Here is a 20,862-nt window from a genome sequence, read left to right on the forward strand (position 1 = left end):
TTTTGGCCAACCAAGCAAGCTTGCAAAGGAAATCTGCACTACAATGAAGTCTCACTTCCCCCCAGTCAAAAGGGCCATCTGAAAAAAGTGTAAAATCCAGAAAGTCAGGACAGGCCATGGAGAACTGGGAGCCTTGTTATGCTGATGGGCGGGATGTAAATTGCCAACAGACACTCGGGAGAAGTGTATGGTGTTTCCTGAAACATCTTAAAAACAAAGCAACAGAGCCTAGGGCACTTCCACTTATGGTCCTATAGCTTAGGGAAATTAAAATCAAAAACACACAGCCACCCCAAAGTTTGCAACAGCTCTGTTTACAAGAACCTCGTTTACAGTACAAGTTCAACATTGCAGAAAGTGAAAAATGGATAAAGAAGTTGTGGTATTTACTTACAAAGCAATATCACTCAGCAATGAAATCTATGTCATCAGGCCCTTAGCAGCACAATGAGTGGATTCAGGTATGATGATTCTAACTGAAATAAGTCACACAGAAAAAGAAACATCATAAGATATCAGTAATACACGGAATGTAAACTTGGCTACACAGGAACTGAATTCCAAAACAGAACAGGGTCTCAAATTTAGAAAACCAACTTATGCTTGCTTAAGGGGAAAGGTGAGTTGGGGTGCTGCATAAAACCAGAGATTGAAATGAGCACAAATAAAGTTCCTTAAGCCAAATATGGAATAGACAAGAGCTACTCCTTGCTCAACGAAATGGACTCAACACCCCATATTAAACGCCTAAGAATGTACCTGACTAGTAAGTATCTTAAAACCTATGGATTGCTATGTCTCCGAAAGAGAATCAAGCATGTGTACAGGGGCATAAACGCAGCAGTGATAGGATTGGAGAGGTTCGGTGAGCAAATGAAGACCCTTTGAAGTCATATTGCATGGTACCCATTCCACAGGTTTCAACTACCCAGGTTTAAGGTATTCTTCCTGCAGCTAAAACATGCATGTGGAACCTAGAGTATGATCAACCATGTGATCGGGAGACGTGTTCAAATATGTCTCAGTTTTCGTCCCCTGGTACTCGGGTGCAACATTCCAGACGCTTTACTAACACTCTCCCGACTTGGAGAGTCAGTCCCTTTAACCTCCTGTTTGGCCCAGTTTGCAATTTCTGTGAAAGATGAACAGGAATAGGGAGTACCAATGAGAGACTAGCTGGAGGTGTCTGGACGGGCAAATTTAACTCTCATTTCCACCAGGAAGAGGAAATAACCAAAGGCTCAGCGTGCCGTGCCGGAACCAGATTAGGGCCTGAAGCCATCCTGCGGTGTTGCGGCCAGCTCACAAGAAAGCGAGTTGAAGAAAGGAGCTCAGGGGCACTGTAATTCACAAACCTGCAGAGTTATAAATGACAGCTATCATCCAAAAATATACTGAAGTAAGGCTGCCAAGAGGACTTGAAAGCGGGGACGAATTGCAGGAAACCAATTTCAGGAGGTAGACTGGAATTGCATTGAAAGCATAGGAAAAGAGGCAGAACGTCCACAATGATGCACTTGGCCAAAAAGGGCGTATGCGTTTTTTCCTGAATATATTCAGGAAAAAACGCATACGCCCTTTTTGGCCAACCAAGCAAGCTTGCAAAGGAAATCTGCACTACAATGAAGTCTCACTTCCCCCCGGTCAAAAGGGCCATCTGAAAAAAGTGTAAAATCCAGAAAGGCAGGACAGGCCATAGAGAACTAGGAGGCTTGTTATGCTGATGGGCGGGATGTATATTGCCAACAGAAAATTGGGAGAAGTGTATGGTGTTTCCTGAAACATCTAAAAAACAAAGCAACAGAGCCTAGGGCACTTCCACTTATGGTCTTATAGCTTAGGGAAATTAAAATCAAAAAGACACAGCCACCCCAAAGTTTGGGACGCCTCTGTTTACAAGAACCTCCTTTACCGTACAAGTTCAGTATCACAGAAAGTGAAAAATGGATAAAGAACTTGTGGTACTTATGTACAATGCAGTATCACTCAGCAATGAAATCTATGTCATCAGGCCCGTAGCAGCATAATGAGTGGATTCAGGTACGATGATTCTAACTGAAATAAGTCACACAGAAAAAGAAACATCATAAGATATCAGTAATACACAGAATGTAAACTTGGCTACACAGGAACTGAATTCCAAAACAGAAGAGGGTCTCAAATTTAGAAAACCAACTTATGCTTGCTTAAGGGGAAAGGTGAGTTGGGGTGCTGCATAAAACCAGAGATTGAAATGAGCACAGATAAAGATCCTTAAGCCAAATATGGAATAGACAAGAGCTACTCCTTGCTCAACGAAATGGACTCAACACCCCATATTAAACGCCTAAGAATGTACCTGACTAGTAAGTATCTTAAAACCTATGGATTGCTATGTCTCCAAAAGAGAATCAAGCGTGTGTACAGGGGCATAAACGCAGCAGTGATAGGATTGGAGAGGTTCGGTGAGAAAATGAAGACCCTTTGAAGTCATATTGCATGGTACCCATTCCACGGGTCTCAACTCTCCAGGTTTAAGGTATTCTTCCTTCAGCTAAAACATGCATGTGGAACCCAGAGTATGATCAACCGTGTGAACGGGAGACGTGTTCAAATATGTCTCAGTTTTCCTCCCCTGGTACTCGGGTGCAACATTCCAGACGCTTTACTAACACTCTCCCGACTTGGAGAGTCAGTCCCTTTAACCTCCTGTTTGGCCCAGTTTGCAATTTCTGCGGAAGATGAACAGGAATAGCGAGAAACAATGAGAGACTAGCTGGAGGTGTCTGGACGGGAAAATTTAACTCTCATTTCCCACCAGGAAGAGGAATTACCCAAAGGCTCAGCGTGCCGTGCCGGAACGAGATTAGGGCCGGAAGCCATCCTGCGGTGTTGCGGCCAGGTCACAAGAAAGCGAGTTGAAGAAAGGAGCTCAGGGGCACTGTAATTCACAAACCTGCAGAGTTATAAATGACAGCTATCGTCCAAAAATATACTGAAGTAAGGCTGCCAAGAGGACTTGAAAGCGGGGCAGAATTGCAGGAAACCGATTTCAGGAGGTAGACTGGAATTGCATTGAAAGCATAGGAAAAGAGGCAGAACGTCCACAATGATGCACTTGGCCAAAAAGGGCGTATGCGTTTTTTCCTTAATATATTCAGGAAAAAACGCATACGCACTTTTTGGCCAACCAAGCAAGCTTGCAAAGGAAATCTGCACTACAATGAAGTCTCACATCCCCCCGGTCAAAAGGGCCATCTGAAAAAAGTGTAAAATCCAGAAAGGCAGGACAGGCCATGGAGAACTGGGAGCCTTGTTATGCTGATGGGCGGGATGTAAATTGCCAACAGACACTCGGGAGAAGTGTATGGTGTTTCCTGAAACATCTAAAAAACAAAGCAACAGAGCCTAGGGCACTTCCACTTATGGTCCTATAGCTTACGGAAATTAAAATCAAAAAGACACAGCCACCCCAAAGTTTGGGACGCCTCTGTTTACAAGAACCTCCTTTACCGTACAAGTTCAACATCACAGAAAGTGAAAAATGGATAAAGAACTTGTGGTACTTACGTACAATGCAGTATCACTCAGCAATGAAATCTATGTCATCAGGCTCGTAGCAGCATAATGAGTGGATTCAGGTACGATGATTCTAACTGAAATAAGTCACACAGAAAAAGAAACATCATAAGATATCAGTAATACACGGAATGTAAACTTGGCTACACAGGAACTGAATTCCAAAACAGAACAGGGTCTCAAATTTAGAAAACCAACTTATGCTTGCTTAAGGGGAAAGGTGAGTTGGGGTGCTGCATAAAACCAGAGATTGAAATGAGCACAGATAAATTTCCTTAAGCCAAATATGGAATAGACAAGAGCTACTCCTTTATCAACGAAATGGACTCAACACCCCATATTAAATGCCTAAGAATGTACCTGACTAGTAAGTATCTCAAAACCTATGGATTGCTATGTCTCTGAAAGAGAATCAAGCATGTGTACAGGGGCATAAACGCAGCAGTGATAGGATTGGAGAGGTTCGGTGAGCAAATGAAGACCCTTTGAAGTCATATTGCATGGTACCCATTCCACGGGTTTCAACTACCCAGGTTTAAGGTATTCTTCCTTCAGCTAAAACATGCATGTGGAACCTAGAGTATGATCAACCGTGTGATCGGGAGACGTGTTCAAATATGTCTCAGTTTTCGTACCCTGGTACTCGTGTGCAACATTCCAGACGCTTTACTAACACTCTCCCGACTTGGAGAGTCAGTCCCTTTAACCTCCTGTTTGGCCCAGTTTGCAATTTCTGCGGAAGATGAACAGGAATAGCGAGAACCAATGAGAGACTAGCTGGAGGTGTCTGGACGGGCAAATTTAACTCTCATTTCCCACCAGGAAGAGGAATTAACCAAAGGCTCAGCGTGCCGTGCCGGAACGAGATTAGGGCCTGAAGCCATCCTGCGGTGTTGCGGCCAGCTCACAAGAAAGCGAGTTGAAGAAAGGAGCTCAGGGGCACTGTAATTCACAAACCTGCAGAGTTATAAATGACAGCTATCGTCCAAAAATATACTGAAGTAAGGCTGCCAAGAGGACTTGAAAGCGGGGCAGAATTGCAGGAAACCGATTTCAGGAGGTAGACTGGAATTGCATTGAAAGCATAGGAAAAGAGGCAGAACGTCCACAATGATGCACTTGGCCAAAAAGGGCGTATGCGTTTTTTCCTGAATATATTCAGGAAAAAACGCATACGCCCTTTTTGGCCAACCAAGCAAGCTTGCAAAGGAAATCTGCACTACAATGAAGTCTCACTTCCCCCCGGTCAAAAGGGCCATCTGAAAAAAGTGTAAAATCCAGAAAGGCAGGGCAGGCCATGGAGAACTGGGAGCATTGTTATGCTGATGGGAGGGATGTAAATTGCCAACAGACACTCCGGAGAAGTGTATGGTGTTTCCTGAAACATCTAAAAAACAAAGCAACAGAGCCTAGGGCACTTCTACTTATGGTCCTATAGCTTAGGGAAATTAAAATCAAAAAGACACAGCCACCCCAAAATTTGGGACGCCTCTGTTTACAAGAACCTCGTTTACCATACAAGTTCAGTATCACAGAAAGTGAAAAATGGATAAAGAACATGTGGTACTTACATACAATGCAGTATCACTCAGCAATGAAATCTATGTCATCAGGCCCGTAGCAGCATAATGAATGGATTCAGGTACGATGATTCTAACTGAAATAAGTCACACAGAAAAAGAAACATCATAAGATATCAGTAATACACGGAATGTAAACTTGGCTACACAGGAACTGAATTACAGAACAGAACAGGGTCTCAAATTTAGAAAACCAACTTATTCTTGCTGAAGGGGAAAGGTGAGTTGGGGTGCTGCATAAAACCAGAGATTGAAATGAGCACAGATAAATTTCCTTAAGCCAAATATGGAATAGACAAGAGCTACTCCTTGCTCAATGAAATGGACTCAACACACCATATTAAATGCCTAAGAATGTACCTGACTAGTAAGTATCTTAAAACCTATGGATTGCTATGTCTCCAAAAGAGAATCAAGCGTGTGTACAGGGGCATAAACGCAGCAGTGATAGGATTGGAGAGGTTCGGTGAGCAAATGAAGACCCTTTGAAGTCATATTGCATGATACCCATTCCACGGGTCTCAACTCTCCAGGTTTAAGGTATTCTTCCTTCAGCTAAAACATGCATGTGGAACCCAGAGTATGATCAACCGTGTGAACGGGAGACGTGTTCAAATATGTCTCAGTTTTCCTCCCCTGGTACTCGGGTGCAACATTCCAGACGCTTTACTAACACTCTCCCCACTTGGAGAGTCAGCGCCTTTAACCTCCTGTTTGGCCCAGTTTGCAATTTCTGCGGAAGATGAACAGGAATAGGGAGAACCAATCAGAGACTAGCTGGAGGTGTCTGGACGGGCAAATTTAACTCTCATTTCCCACCAGGAAGAGGAAATAACCAAAGGCTCAGCGTGCCGTGCCGGAACGAGATTAGGGCCTGAAGCCATCCTGCGGTGTTGCGGCCAGCTCACAAGAAAGCGAGTTGAAGAAAGGAGCTCAGGGGCACTGTAATTCACAAACCTGCAGAGTTATAAATGACAGCTATCGTCCAAAAATATACTGAAGTAAGGCTGCCAAGAGGACTTGAAAGCGGGGCAGAATTGCAGGAAACCGATTTCAGGAGGTAGACTGGAATTGCATTGAAAGCATAGGAAAAGAGGCAGAACGTCCACAATGATGCACTTGGCCAAAAAGGGCGTATGCGTTTTTTCCTGAATATATTCAGGAAAAAACGCATACGCCCTTTTTGGCCAACCAAGCAAGCTTGCAAAGGAAATCTGCACTACAATGAAGTCTCACTTCCCCCCGGTCAAAAGGGCCATCTGAAAAAAGTGTAAAATCCAGAAAGGCAGGACAGGCCATGGAGAACTGGGAGCCTTGTTATGCTGATGGGCGGGATGTAAATTGCCAACAGACACTCGGGAGAAGTGTATGGTGTTTCCTGAAACATCTAAAAAACAAAGCAACAGAGCCTAGGGCACTTCCACTTATGGTCCTATAGCTTAGGGAAATTAAAATCAAAAAGACACAGCCACCTCAAAATTTGGCATGCCTCTGTTTACAAGAACCTCGTTTACCGTACAAGTTCAGTATCACAGATACTGAAAAATGGATAAAGAAGTTGTGGTATTTACTTACAAAGCAATATCACTCAGCAATGAAATCTATGTCATCAGGCCCTTAGCAGCACAATGAGTGGATTCAGGTATGATGATTCTAACTGAAATAAGTCAAACAGAAAAAGAAACATCATAAGATATCAGTAATACACAGAATGTAAACTTGGCTACACAGGAACTGAATTACAGAACAGAACAGGGTCTCAAATTTAGAAAACCAACTTATGCTTGCTTAAGGGTAAAGGTGAGTTGGGGTGCTGCATAAAACCAGAGATTGAAATGAGCACAGATAAAGTTCCTTAAGCCAAATATGGAATAGACAAGAGCTACTCCTTGCTCAACGAAATGGACTCAACACCCCATATTAAACGCCTAAGAATGTACCTGACTAGTAAGTATCTTAAAACCTATGGAATGCTATGTCTCCAAAAGAGAATCAAGCATGTGTACAGGGGCATAAACGCAGCAGTGATAGGATTGGAGAGGTTCGGTGAGCAAATGAAGACCCTTTGAAGTCATATTGCATGGTACCCATTCCATGGGTCTCAACTCTCCAGGTTTAAGGTATTCTTCCTTCAGCTAAAACATGCATGTGGAACCCAGAGTATGATCAACCGTGTGAACGGGAGACGTGTTCAAATATGTCTCAGTTTTTGTACCCTGGTACTCGGGTGCAACATTCCAGACGCTTTACTAACACTCTCCCGACTTGGAGAGTCAGTCCCTTTAACCTCCTGTTTGGCCCAGTTTGCAATTTCTGCGGAAGATGAACAGGAATAGCGAGAACAAATGAGAGACTAGCTGGAGGTGTCTGGACGGGAAAATTTAACTCTCATTTCCCACCAGGAAGAGGAAATAACCAAAGGCTCAGCGTGCCATGCCGGAACCAGATTAGGGCCTGAAGCCATCCTGCGGTGTTGCGGCCAGCTCAAAAGAAAGCGAGTTGAAGAAAGGAGCTCAGGGGCACTGTAATTCACAAACCTGCAGAGTTATAAATAACAGCTATCGTCCAAAAATATACTGAAGTAAGGCTGCCAAGAGGACTTGAAAGCGGGGCAGAATTGCAGGAAACCGATTTCAGGAGGTAGACTGGAATTGCATTGAAAGCATAGGAAAAGAGGCAGAACGTCCACAATGATGCACTTGGCCATAAAGGGCGTATGCGTTTTTTCCTGAATATATTCAGGAAAAAACGCATACGCCCTTTTTGGCCAACCAAGCAAGCTTGCAAACGAAATCTGCACTACAATGAAGTCTCACTTCCCCCCGGTCAAAAGGACCATCTGAAAACAGTGTAAAATCCAGAAAGGCAGGACAGGCCATGGAGAACTGGGAGCATTGTTATGCTGATGGGAGGGATGTAAATTGCCAACAGACACTCCGGAGAAGTGTATGGTGTTTCCTGAAACATCTAAAAAACAAAGCAACAGAGCCTAGGGCACTTCTACTTATGGTCCTATAGCTTAGGGAAATTAAAATCAAAAAGACACAGCCACCCCAAAATTTGGGACGCCTCTGTTTACAAGAACCTCGTTTACCATACAAGTTCAGTATCACAGAAAGTGAAAAATGGATAAAGAACATGTGGTACTTACATACAATGCAGTATCACTCAGCAATGAAATCTATGTCATCAGGCCCGTAGCAGCATAATGAATGGATTCAGGTACGATGATTCTAACTGAAATAAGTCACACAGAAAAAGAAACATCATAAGATATCAGTAATACACGGAATGTAAACTTGGCTACACAGGAACTGAATTACAGAACAGAACAGGGTCTCAAATTTAGAAAACCAACTTATTCTTGCTGAATGGGAAAGGTGAGTTGGGGTGCTGCATAAAACCAGAGATTGAAATGAGCACAGATAAATTTCCTTAAGCCAAATATGGAATAGACAAGAGCTACTCCTTGCTCAATGAAATGGACTCAACACACCATATTAAATGCCTAAGAATGTACCTGACTAGTAAGTATCTTAAAACCTATGGATTGCTATGTCTCCAAAAGAGAATCAAGCGTGTGTACAGGGGCATAAACGCAGCAGTGATAGGATTGGAGAGGTTCGGTGAGCAAATGAAGACCCTTTGAAGTCATATTGCATGATACCCATTCCACGGGTCTCAACTCTCCAGGTTTAAGGTATTCTTCCTTCAGCTAAAACATGCATGTGGAACCCAGAGTATGATCAACCGTGTGAACGGGAGACGTGTTCAAATATGTCTCAGTTTTCCTCCCCTGGTACTCGGGTGCAACATTCCAGACGCTTTACTAACACTCTCCCCACTTGGAGAGTCAGCGCCTTTAACCTCCTGTTTGGCCCAGTTTGCAATTTCTGCGGAAGATGAACAGGAATAGGGAGAACCAATCAGAGACTAGCTGGAGGTGTCTGGACGGGCAAATTTAACTCTCATTTCCCACCAGGAAGAGGAAATAACCAAAGGCTCAGCGTGCCGTGCCGGAACCAGATTAGGGCCTGAAGCCATCCTGCGGTGTTGCGGCCAGGTCAAAAGAAAGCGAGTTGAAGAAAGGAGCTCAGGGGCACTGTAATTCACAAACCTGCAGAGTTATAAATGACAGCTATCGTCCAAAAATATACTGAAGTAAGGCTGCCAAGAGGACTTGAAAGCGGGGCAGAATTGCAGGAAACCGATTTCAGGAGGTAGACTGGAATTGCATTGAAAGCATAGGAAAAGAGGCAGAACGTCCACAATGATGCACTTGGCCTAAAAGGGCGTATGCGTTTTTTCCTGAATATATTCAGGAAAAAACGCATACGCCCTTTTTGGCCAACCAAGCAAGCTTGCAAAGGAAATCTGCACTACAATGAAGTCTCACTTCCCCCCGGTCAAAAGGGCCATCTGAAAAAAGTGTAAAATCCAGAAAGTCAGGACAGGCCATGGAGAACTGGGAGCCTTGTTATGCTGATGGGCGGGATGTAAATTGCCAACAGACACTCGGGAGAAGTGTATGGTGTTTCCTGAAACATCTAAAAAACAAAGCAACAGAGCCTAGGGCACTTCCACTTATGGTCCTATAGCTTAGGGAAATTAAAATCAAAAAGACACAGCCACCCCAAAGTTTGGGACGCCTCTGTTTACAAGAACCTCGTTTACAGTACAAGTTCAACATCGCAGAAAGTGAAAAATGGATAAAGAAGTTGTGGTATTTACTTACAAAGCAATATCACTCAGCAATGAAATCTATGTCATCAGGCCCTTAGCAGCATAATGAGTGGATTCAGGTATGATGATTCTAACTGAAATAAGTCACACAGAAAAAGAAACATCATAAGATATCAGTAATACACGGAATGTAAACTTGGCTACACAGGAACTGAATTCCAAAACAGAAGAGGGTCTCAAATTTAGAAAACCAACTTATGCTTGCTTAAGGGGAAAGGTGAGTTGGGGTGCTGCATAAAACCAGAGATTGAAATGAGCACAGATAAAGTTCCTTAAGCCAAATATGGAATAGACAAGAGCTACTCCTTGCTCAACGAAATGGACTCAACACCGCATATTAAACGCCTAAGAATGTACCTGACTAGTAAGTATCTTAAAACCTATGGATTGCTATGTCTCCGAAAGAGAATCAAGCATGTGTACAGGGGCATAAACGCAGCAGTGATAGGATTGGAGAGGTTCGGTGAGCAAATGAAGACCCTTTGAAGTCATATTGCATGGTACCCATTACATGGGTCTCAACTCTCCAGGTTTAAGGTATTCATCCTTCAGCTACAACATGCATGTGGAACCCAGAGTATGATCAACCGTGTGAACGGGAGACGTGTTCAAATATGTCTCAGTTTTCCTCCACTGGTACTCGGGTGCAACATTCCAGACGCTTTACTAACACTCTCCCCACTTGGAGAGTCAGCGCCTTTAACCTCCTGTTTGGCCCAGTTTGCAATTTCTGCGGAAGATGAACAGGAATAGGGAGAACCAATGAGAGACTAGCTGGAGGTGTCTGGACGGGCAAATTTAACTCTCATTTCCCACCAGGAAGAGGAAATAACCAAAGGCTCAGCGTGCCGTGCCGGAATCAGATTAGGGCCTGAAGCCATCCTGCGGTGTTGCGGCCAGCTCACAAGAAAGCGAGTTGAAGAAAGGAGCTCAGGGGCACTGTAATTCACAAACCTGCAGAGTTATAAATGACAGCTATCGTCCAAAAATATACTGAAGTAAGGCTGCCAAGAGGACTTGAAAGCGGGGCAGAATTGCAGGAAACCGATTTCAGGAGGTAGACTGGAATTGCATTGAAAGCATAGGAAAAGAGGCAGAACGTCCACAATGATGCACTTGGCCAAAAAAGGGCGTATGCGTTTTTTCCTGAATATATTCAGGAAAAAACGCATACGCCCTTTTTGGCCAACCAAGCAAGCTTGCAAAGGAAATCTGCACTACAATGAAGTCTCACTTCCCCCTGGTCAAAAGGGCCATCTGAAAAAAGTGTAAAATCCAGAAAGGCAGGACAGGCCATGGAGAACTGGGAGCCTTGTTATGCTGATGGGCGGGATGTAAATTGCCAACAGACACTCGGGAGAAGTGTATGGTGTTTCCTGAAACATCTAAAAAACAAAGCAACAGAGCCTAGGGCACTTCCACTTATGGTCCTATAGCTTAGGGAAATTAAAATCAAAAAGACACAGCCACCCCAAAGTTTGGGACGCCTCTGTTTACAAGAACCTCGTTTACCGTACAAGTTCAGTATCACAGAAAGTGAAAAATGGATAAAGAACTTGTGGTACTTATGTACAATGCAGTATCACTCAGCAATGAAATCTATGTCATCAGGCCCTTAGCAGCATAATGAGTGGATTCAGGTACGATGATTCTAACTGAAATAAGTCACACAGAAAAAGAAACATCATAAGATATCAGTAATACACAGAATGTAAACTTGGCTACACAGGAAATGAATTCCAAAACAGAAGAGGGTCTCAAATTTAGAAAACCAACTTATGCTTGCTTAAGGGGAAAGGTGAGTTGGGGTGCTGCATAAAACCAGAGATTGAAATGAGCACAGATAAAGTTCCTTAAGCCAAATATAGAATAGACAAGAGCTACTCCTTGCTCAATGAAATGGACTCAACACCGCATATTAAACGCCTAAGAATGTACCTGACTAGTAAGTATCTTAAAACCTAGGGATTGCTATGTCTCCAAAAGAGATTCAAGCGTGTGTACAGGGGCATAAACGCAGCAGTGATAGGATTGGAGAGGTTCGGTGAGCAAATGAAGATCCTTTGAAGTCATATTGCATGGTACCCATTCCACGGGTTTCAACTACCCAGGTTTAAGGTATTCTTCCTTCAGCTAAAACATGCATGTGGAACCAAGAGTATGATCAACCGTGTGATCGGGAGACGTGTTCAAATATGTCTCAGTTTTCGTACGCTGGTACTCGGGTGTAACATTCCAGACGCTTTACTAACACTCTCCCCACTTGGAGAGTCAGCGCCTTTAACCTCCTGTTTGGCCCAGTTTGCAATTTCTGCGCAAGATGAACAGGAATAGGGAGAACCAATGAGAGACTAGCTGGAGGTGTCTGGACGGGCAAATTTAACTCTCATTTCCCACCAGGAAGAGGAAATAAGCAAAGGCTCAGCGTGCCGTGCCGGAACCAGATTAGGGCCTGAAGCCATCCTGCGGTGTTGCGGCCAGCTCACAAGAAAGCGAGTTGAAGAAAGGAGCTCAGGGGCACTGTAATTCACAAACCTGCAGAGTTATAAATGACAGCTATCATCCAAAAATATACTGAAGTAAGGCTGCCAAGAGGACTTGAAAGCGGGGCAGAATTGCAGGAATCCGATTTCAGGAGGTAGACTGGAATTGCATTAAAAGCATAGGAAAAGAGGCAGAACGTCCACAATGATGCACTTGGCCAAAAAGGGCGTATGCGTTTTTTCCTGAATATATTCAGGAAAAAACGCATACACACTTTTTGGCCAACCAAGTAAGCTTGCAAAGGAAATCTGCACTACAATGAAGTCTCACTTCCCCCAGGTCAAAAGGGCCATCTGAAAAAAGTGTAAAATCCAGAAAGGCAGGACAGGCCATGGAGAACTGGGAGCCTTGTTATGCTGATGGGCGGGATGTAAATTGCCAACAGACACTCGGGAGAAGTGTATGGTGTTTCCTGAAACATCTAAAAAACAAAGCAACAGAGCCTAGGGCACTTCCACTTATGGTCCTATAGCTTAGGGAAATTAAAATCAAAAAGACAAAGCCACCCCAAAGTTTGGGATGGCTCTGTTTACAAGAACCTCGTTTACAGTACAAGTTCAACATCGCAGAAAGTGAAAAATGGATAAAGAAGTTGTGGTATTTACTTACAAAGCAATATCACTCAGCAATGAAATCTATGTCATCAGGCCCTTAGCAGCACAATGAGTGGATTCAGGTATGATGATTCTAACTGAAATAAGTCACACAGAAAAAGAAACATCATAAGATATCAGTAATACACGGAATGTAAACTTGGCTACACAGGAACTGAATTACAGAACAGAACAGGGTCTCAAATTAGAAAACCAACTTATGCTTGCTTAAGGGGAAATGTGAGTTGGGCGGTTGCATAAAACCAGAGATTGAAATGAGCACAGATAAAGTTCCTTAAGCCAAATATGGAATAGACAAGAGCTACTCCTTGCTCAACGAAATGGACTCAACACCCCATATTAAACGCCTAAGAATGTACCTGACTAGTAATATCTTAAAACCTATGGATTGCTATGTCTCCGAAAGAGAATCAAGCATGTGTACAGGGGCATAAACGCAGCAGTGATAGGATTGGAGAGGTTTGGTGAGCAAATGAAGACCCTTTAAAGTCATATTGCATGGTACCCATTTCACGGGTTTCAACTACCCAGGTTTAAGGTATTCTTCCTTCAGCTAAAACATGCATGTGGAACCTAGAGTATGATCAACCATGTGATCGGGTGACGTGTTCAAATATGTCTCAGTTTTCGTACCCTGGTACTCGGGTGCAACATTCCAGACGCTTTACTAACACTCTCCCCACTTGGAGAGTCAGTCCCTTTAACCTCCTGTTTGGCCCAGTTTGCAATTTCTGCGGAAGATGAACAGGAATAGGGAGAACCAATGAGAGACTAGCTGGAGGTGTCTGGACGGGCAAATTTAACTCTCATTTCCCACCAGGAAGAGGAATTATCCAAAGGCTCAGCGTGCCGTGCCGGAATCAGATTAGGGCCTGAAGCCATCCTGCGGTATTGCGGCCAGCTCACAAGAAAGTGAGTTGAAGAAAGGAGCTCAGGGGCACTGTAATTCACAAACCTGCAGAGTTATAAATGACAGCTATCGTCCAAAAATATACTGAAGTAAGGCTGCCAAGAGGACTTGAAAGCGGGGCAGAATTGCAGGAAACCGATTTCAGGAGGTAGACTGGAATACATTGAAAGCATAGGAAAAGAGGCAGAACGTCCACAATGATGCACTTGGCCAAAAAGGGCGTATGCGTTTTTTCCTGAATATATTCAGGAAAAAACGCATACGCCCTTTTTGGCCAACCAAGCAAGCTTGCAAAGGAAATCTGCACTACAATGAAGTCTCACTTCCTCCCGGTCAAAAGGGCCATCTGAAAAAAGTGTAAAATCCAGAAAGGCAGGACAGGCCATGGAGAACTGGGAGCCTTGTTATGCTGATTGGCGGGATGTAAATTGCCAACAGACACTCGGGAGAAGTGTATGGTGTTTCCTGAAACATCTAAAAAACAAAGCAACAGAGCCTAGGGCACTTCCACTTATGGTCCTATAGCTTAGGGAAATTAAAATCAAAAAGACACAGCCACCCCAAAGTTTGGGACGCCTCTGTTTACAAGAACCTCATTTACAGTACAAGTTCAACATCGCAGAAAGTGAAAAATGGATAAAGAAGTTGTGGTATTTACTTACAAAGCAATATCACTCAGCAATGAAATCTATGTCATCAGGCCCTTAGTAGAACAATGAGTGGATTCAGGTATGGTGATTCTATCTGAAATAAGTCACACAGAAAAAGAAACATCATAAGATATCACTAATACACGGAATGTAACCTTGGCTACACAGGAACTGAATTACAGAACAGAACAGGGTCTCAAATTTAGAAAACCAACTTATGCTTGCTTAAGGGGAAAGGTGAGTTGGGGTGCTGCATAAAACCAGAGATTGAAATGAGCACAGATAAAGTTCCTTAAGCCAAATATGGAATAGACAAGAGCTACTCCTTGCTCAACGAAATGGACTCAACACCCCATATTAAACGCCTAAGAATGTACCTGACTAGTAAGTATCTTAAAACCTATGGATTGCTATGTCTCCGAAAGAGAATCAAGCATGTGTACAGGTGCATAAACGCAGCAGTGATAGGATTGGAGAGGTTCGGTGAGCAAATGAAGACCCTTTGAAGTCATATTGCATGGTACCCATTCCACGGGTTTCAACTACCCAGGTTTAAGGTATTCTTCCTGCAGCTAAAACATGCATGTGGAACCTAGAGTATGATCAACCATGTGATCGAAAGACGTGTTCAAATATGTCTCAGTTTTCGTCCCCTGGTACTCGGGTGCAACATTCCAGACGCTTTACTAACACTCTCCCGACTTGGAGAGTCAGTCCCTTTAACCTCCTGTTTGGCCCAGTTTGCAATTTCTGCGGAAGATGAACAGGAATAACGAGAACCAATGAGAGACTAGCTGGAGGAGTCTGGACGGGAAAATTTAACTCTCATTTCCCACCAGGAAGAGGAATTAACCAAAGGCTCAGCGTGCTGTGCCGGAACCAGATTAGGGCCTGAAGCCATCCTGCGGTGTTGCGGCCAGCTCACAAGAAAGCGAATTGAAGAAAGGAGCTCAGGGGCACTGTAATTCACAAACCTGCAGAGTTATAAATGACAGCTATCGTCCAAAAATATACCGAAGTAAGGCTGCCAAGAGGACTTGAAAGCAGGGCAGAATTGCAGGAAACCCATTTCAGGAGGTAGACTGGAATTGCGTTGAAAGAATAGGAAAAGAGGCAGAACGTCCTCAATGATGCACTTGGCCAAAAAGGGCGTATGCGTTTTTTCCTGAATATATTCAGGAAAAAACGCATACGCACTTTTTGGCCAACCAAGCAAGCTTGCAAAGGAAATCTGCACTACAATGAAGTCTCACTTCCCACCGGTCAAAAGGGCCATCTGAAAAAAGTGTAAAATCCAGAAAGGCAGGACAGGCCATGGAGAACTGGGAGCCTTGTTATGCTGATGGGCGGGATGTAAATTGCCAACAGAAACTTGGGAGAAGTGTATGGTGTTTCCTGAAACATCTAAAAAACAAAGCAACAGAGCCTAGGGCACTTCCACTTATGGTCCTATAGCTTAGGGAAATTAAAATCAAAAAGACACAGCCACCCCAAAGTTTGGGACGCCTCTGTTTACAAGAACCTCGTTTACCGTACAAGTTCAGTATCACAGAAAGTGAAAAATGGATAAAGAACTGTGGTACTTATGTACAATGCAGTATCACTCAGCAATGAAATCTATGTCATCAGGCCCGTAGCAGCATAATGAGTGGATTCAGGTACGATGATTCTAACTGAAATAAGTCACACAGAAAAAGAAACATCATAAGATATCAGTAATACACAGAATGTAAACTTGGCTACACAGGAACTGAATTCCAAAACAGAAGAGGGTCTCAAATTTAGAAAACCAACTTATGCTTGCTTAAGGGGAAAGGTGAGTTGGGGTGCTGCATAAAACCAGAGATTGAAATGAGCACAGATAAAGTTCCTTAAGCCAAATATGGAATAGACAAGAGCTACTCCTTGCTCAACGAAATGGACTCAACACTCCATATTAAACGCCTAAGAATGTACCTGACTAGTAAGTATCTTAAAACCTATGGATTGCTATGTCTCCAAAAGACAATCAAGCGTGTGTACAGGGGCATAAACGCAGCAGTGATAGGATTGGAGAGGTTCGGTGAGCAAATGAAGACCCTTTGAAGTCATATTGCATGGTACCCATTCCACGGGTCTCAACTCTCCAGGTTTAAGGTATTCTTCCTTCAGCTAAAACATGCATGTGGAACCCAGAGTATGATCAACCGTGTGAACGGGAGACGTGTTCAAATATGTCTCAGTTTTAATCCCCTGGTACTCGGGTGCAACATTCCAGACGCTTTACTAACACTCTCCAAACTTGGAGAGTCAGCGCCTTTAACCTCCTGTTTGGCCCAGTTTGCAATTTCTGCGGAAGATGAACAGGAATAGCGAGAATCAATGAGAGACTAGCTGGAGGTGTATGGACGGGAAAATTTAACTCTCATTTCCCACCAGGAAGAGGAATTAACCAAAGGCTCAGCGTGCCGTGCCGGAACCAGATTAGGGCCTGAAGCCATGCTGCGGTGTTACAGCCAGGTCACAAGAATGCGAGTTGAAGAAAGGAGCTCAGGGGCACTGTAATTCACAAACCTGCAGAGTTATAAATGACAGCTATCGTCCAAAAATATACTGAAGTAAGGCTGCCAAGAGGACTTGAAAGCGGGGCAGAATTGCAGGAAACCGATTTCAGGCGGTAGACTGGAATTGCATTGAAAGCATAGGAAAAGAGGCAGAACGTCCACAATGATGCACTTGGCCAAAAAGGGCGTATGCGTTTTTTCCTGAATATATTCAGGAAAAAACGCATACGCCCTTTTTGGCCAACCAAGCAAGCTTGCAAAGGAAATCTGCACTACAATGAAGTCTCACTTCCCCCCGGTCAAAAGGGCCATCTGAAAAAAGTGTAAAATCCAGAAAGGCAGGACAGGCCATGGAGAACTAGGAGCCTTGTTATGCTGATGGGCGGGATGTATATTGCCAACAGAAAATTGGGAGAAGTGTATGGTGTTTCCTGAAACATCTAAAAAACAAAGCAACAGAGCCTAGGGCACTTCCACTTATGGTCCTATAGCTTAGGGAAATTAAAATCAAAAAGACACAGCCACCCCAAAGTTTGGGACGCCTCTGTTTACAAGAACCTCCTTTACCGTACAAGTTCAGTATCACAGAAAGTGAAAAATGGATAAAGAACTTGTGGTACTTATGTACAATGCAGTATCACTCAGCAATGAAATCTGTGTCATCAGGCCCGTAGCAGCATAATGAGTGGATTCAGGTACGATGATTCTAACTGAAATAAGTCACACAGAAAAAGAAACATCATAAGATATCAGTAATACACAGAATGTAAACTTGGCTACACAGGAACTGAATTCCAAAACAGAAGAGGGTCTCAAATTTAGAAAACCAACTTATGCTTACTTAAGGGGAAAGGTGAGTTGGGGTGCTGCATAAAACCAGAGATTGAAATGAGCACAGATAAAGTTCCTTAAGCCAAATATGGAATAGACAAGAGCTACTCCTTGCTCAACGAAATGGACTCAACACCCCATATTAAACGCCTAAGAATGTACCTGACTAGTAAGTATCTTAAAACCTATGGATTGCTATGTCTCCAAAAGAGAATCAAGCGTGTGTACAGGGGCATAAACGCAGCAGTGATAGGATTGGAGAGGTTCGGTGAGAAAATGAAGACCCTTTGAAGTCATATTGCATGGTAACCATTCCACGGGTCTCAACTCTCCAGGTTTAAGGTATTCTTCCTTCAGCTAAAACATGCATGTGGAACCCAGAGTATGATCAACCGTGTGAACGGGAGACGTGTTCAAATATGTCTCAGTTTTCCTCCCCTGGTACTCGGGTACAACATTCCAGACGCTTTACTAACACTCTCCCGACTTGGAGAGTCAGTCCCTTTAACCTCCTGTTTGGCCCAGTTTGCAATTTCTGCGGAAGATGAACAGGAATAGCGAGAACCAATGAGAGACTAGCTGGAGGTGTCTGGACGGGAAAATTTAACTCTCATTTCCCACCAGGAAGAGGAATTACCCAAAGGCTCAGCGTGCCGTGCCGGAATGAGATTAGGGCCGGAAGCCATCCTGCGGTGTTGCGGCCAGGTCACAAGAAAGCGAGTTGAAGAAAGGAGCTCAGGGGCACTGTAATTCACAAACCTGCAGAGTTATAAATGACAGCTATCGTCCAAAAATATACTGAAGTAAGGCTGCCAAGAGGACTTGAAAGCGGGGCAGAATTGCAGGAAACCGATTTCAGGAGGTAGACTGGAATTGCATTGAAAGCATAGGAAAAGAGGCAGAACGTCCACAATGATGCACTTGGCCAAAAAGGGCGTATGCGTTTTTTTCCTGAATATATTCAGGAAAAAACGCATACGCACTTTTTGGCCAACCAAGCAAGCTTGCAAAGGAAATCTGCACTACAATGAAGTCTCACATCCCCCCGGTCAAAAGGGCCATCTGAAAAAAGTGTAAAATCCAGAAAGGCAGGACAGGCCATGGAGAACTGGGAGCCTTGTTATGCTGATGGGCGGGATGTAAATTGCCAACAGACACTCGGGAGAAGTGTATGGTGTTTCCTGAAACATCTAAAAAACAAAGCAACAGAGCCTAGGGCACTTCCACTTATGGTCCTATAGCTTACGGAAATTAAAATCAAAAAGACACAGCCACCCCAAAGTTTGGGACGCCTCTGTTTACAAGAACCTCCTTTACCGTACAAGTTCAACATCACAGAAAGTGAAAAATGGATAAAGAACTTGTGGTACTTACGTACAATGCAGTATCACTCAGCAATGAAATCTATGTCATCAGGCTCGTAGCAGCATAATGAGTGGATTCAGGTACGATGATTCTAACTGAAATAAGTCACACAGAAAAAGAAACATCATAAGATATCAGTAATACACGGAATGTAAACTTGGCTACACAGGAACTGAATTCCAAAACAGAACAGGGTCTCAAATTTAGAAAACGAACTTATGCTTGCTTAAGGGGAAAGGTGAGTTGGGGTGCTGCATAAAACCAGAGATTGAAATGAGCACAGATAAATTTCCTTAAGCCAAATATGGAATAGACAAGAGCTACTCCTTTATCAACGAAATGGACTCAACACCCCATATTAAACGCCTAAGAATGTACCTGACTAGTAAGTATCTCAAAACCTATGGATTGCTATGTCTCTGAAAGAGAATCAAGCATGTGTACAGGGGCATAAACGCAGCAGTGATAGGATTGGAGAGGTTCGGTGAGCAAATGAAGACCCTTTGAAGTCATATTGCATGGTACCCATTCCATGGTTCTCAACTCTCCAGGTTTAAGGTATTCTTCCTTCAGCTAAAACATGCATGTGGAACCCAGAGTATGATCAACCGTGTGAACGGGAGACGTGTTCAAATATGTCTCAGTTTTTGTACCCTGGTACTCGGGTGCAACATTCCAGACGCTTTACTAACACTCTCCCGACTTGGAGAGTCAGTCCCTTTAACCTCCTGTTTGGCCCAGTTTGCAATTTCTGCGGAAGATGAACAGGAATAGCGAGAACCAATGAGAGACTAGCTGGAGGTGTCTGGACGGGAAAATTTAACTCTCATTTCCCACCAGGAAGAGGAAATAACCAAAGGCTCAGCGTGCCGTGCCGGAACCAGATTAGGGCCTGAAGCCATCCTGCGGTGTTGCGGCCAGCTCAAAAGAAAGCGAGTTGAAGAAAGGAGCTCAGGGGCACTGTAATTCACAAACCTGCAGAGTTATAAATGACAGCTATCGTCCAAAAATATACTGAAGTAAGGCTGCCAAGAGGACTTGAAAGCGGGGCAGAATTGCAGGAAACCGATTTCAGGAGGTAGACTGGAATTGCATTGAAAGCATAGGAAAAGAGGCAGAACGTCCACAATGATGCACTTGGCCATAAAGGGCGTATGCGTTTTTTCCTGAATATATTCAGGAAAAAACGCATACGCCCTTTTTGGCCAACCAAGCAAGCTTGCAAATGAAATCTGCACTACAATGAAGTCTCACTTCCCCCCGGTCAAAAGGACCATCTGAAAAAAGTGTAAAATCCAGAAAGGCAGGACAGGCCATGGAGAACTGGGAGCCTTGTTATGCTGATGGGCGGGATGTACATTGCCAACAGACACTCGGGAGAAGTGTATGGTGTTTCCTGAAACATCTAAAAAACAAAACAACAGAGCCTAGGGCACTTCCACTTATGGTCCTATAGCTTAGGGAAATTAAAATCAAAAAGACACAGCCACCCCAAAGTTTGGGACGCCTCTGTTTACAAGAACC

This window comes from Pseudorca crassidens, unplaced genomic scaffold (genome assembly GCF_039906515.1).
Source record: "Pseudorca crassidens isolate mPseCra1 unplaced genomic scaffold, mPseCra1.hap1 Scaffold_63, whole genome shotgun sequence".
NCBI classification, from domain to species: Eukaryota; Metazoa; Chordata; class Mammalia; order Artiodactyla; family Delphinidae; genus Pseudorca; species Pseudorca crassidens.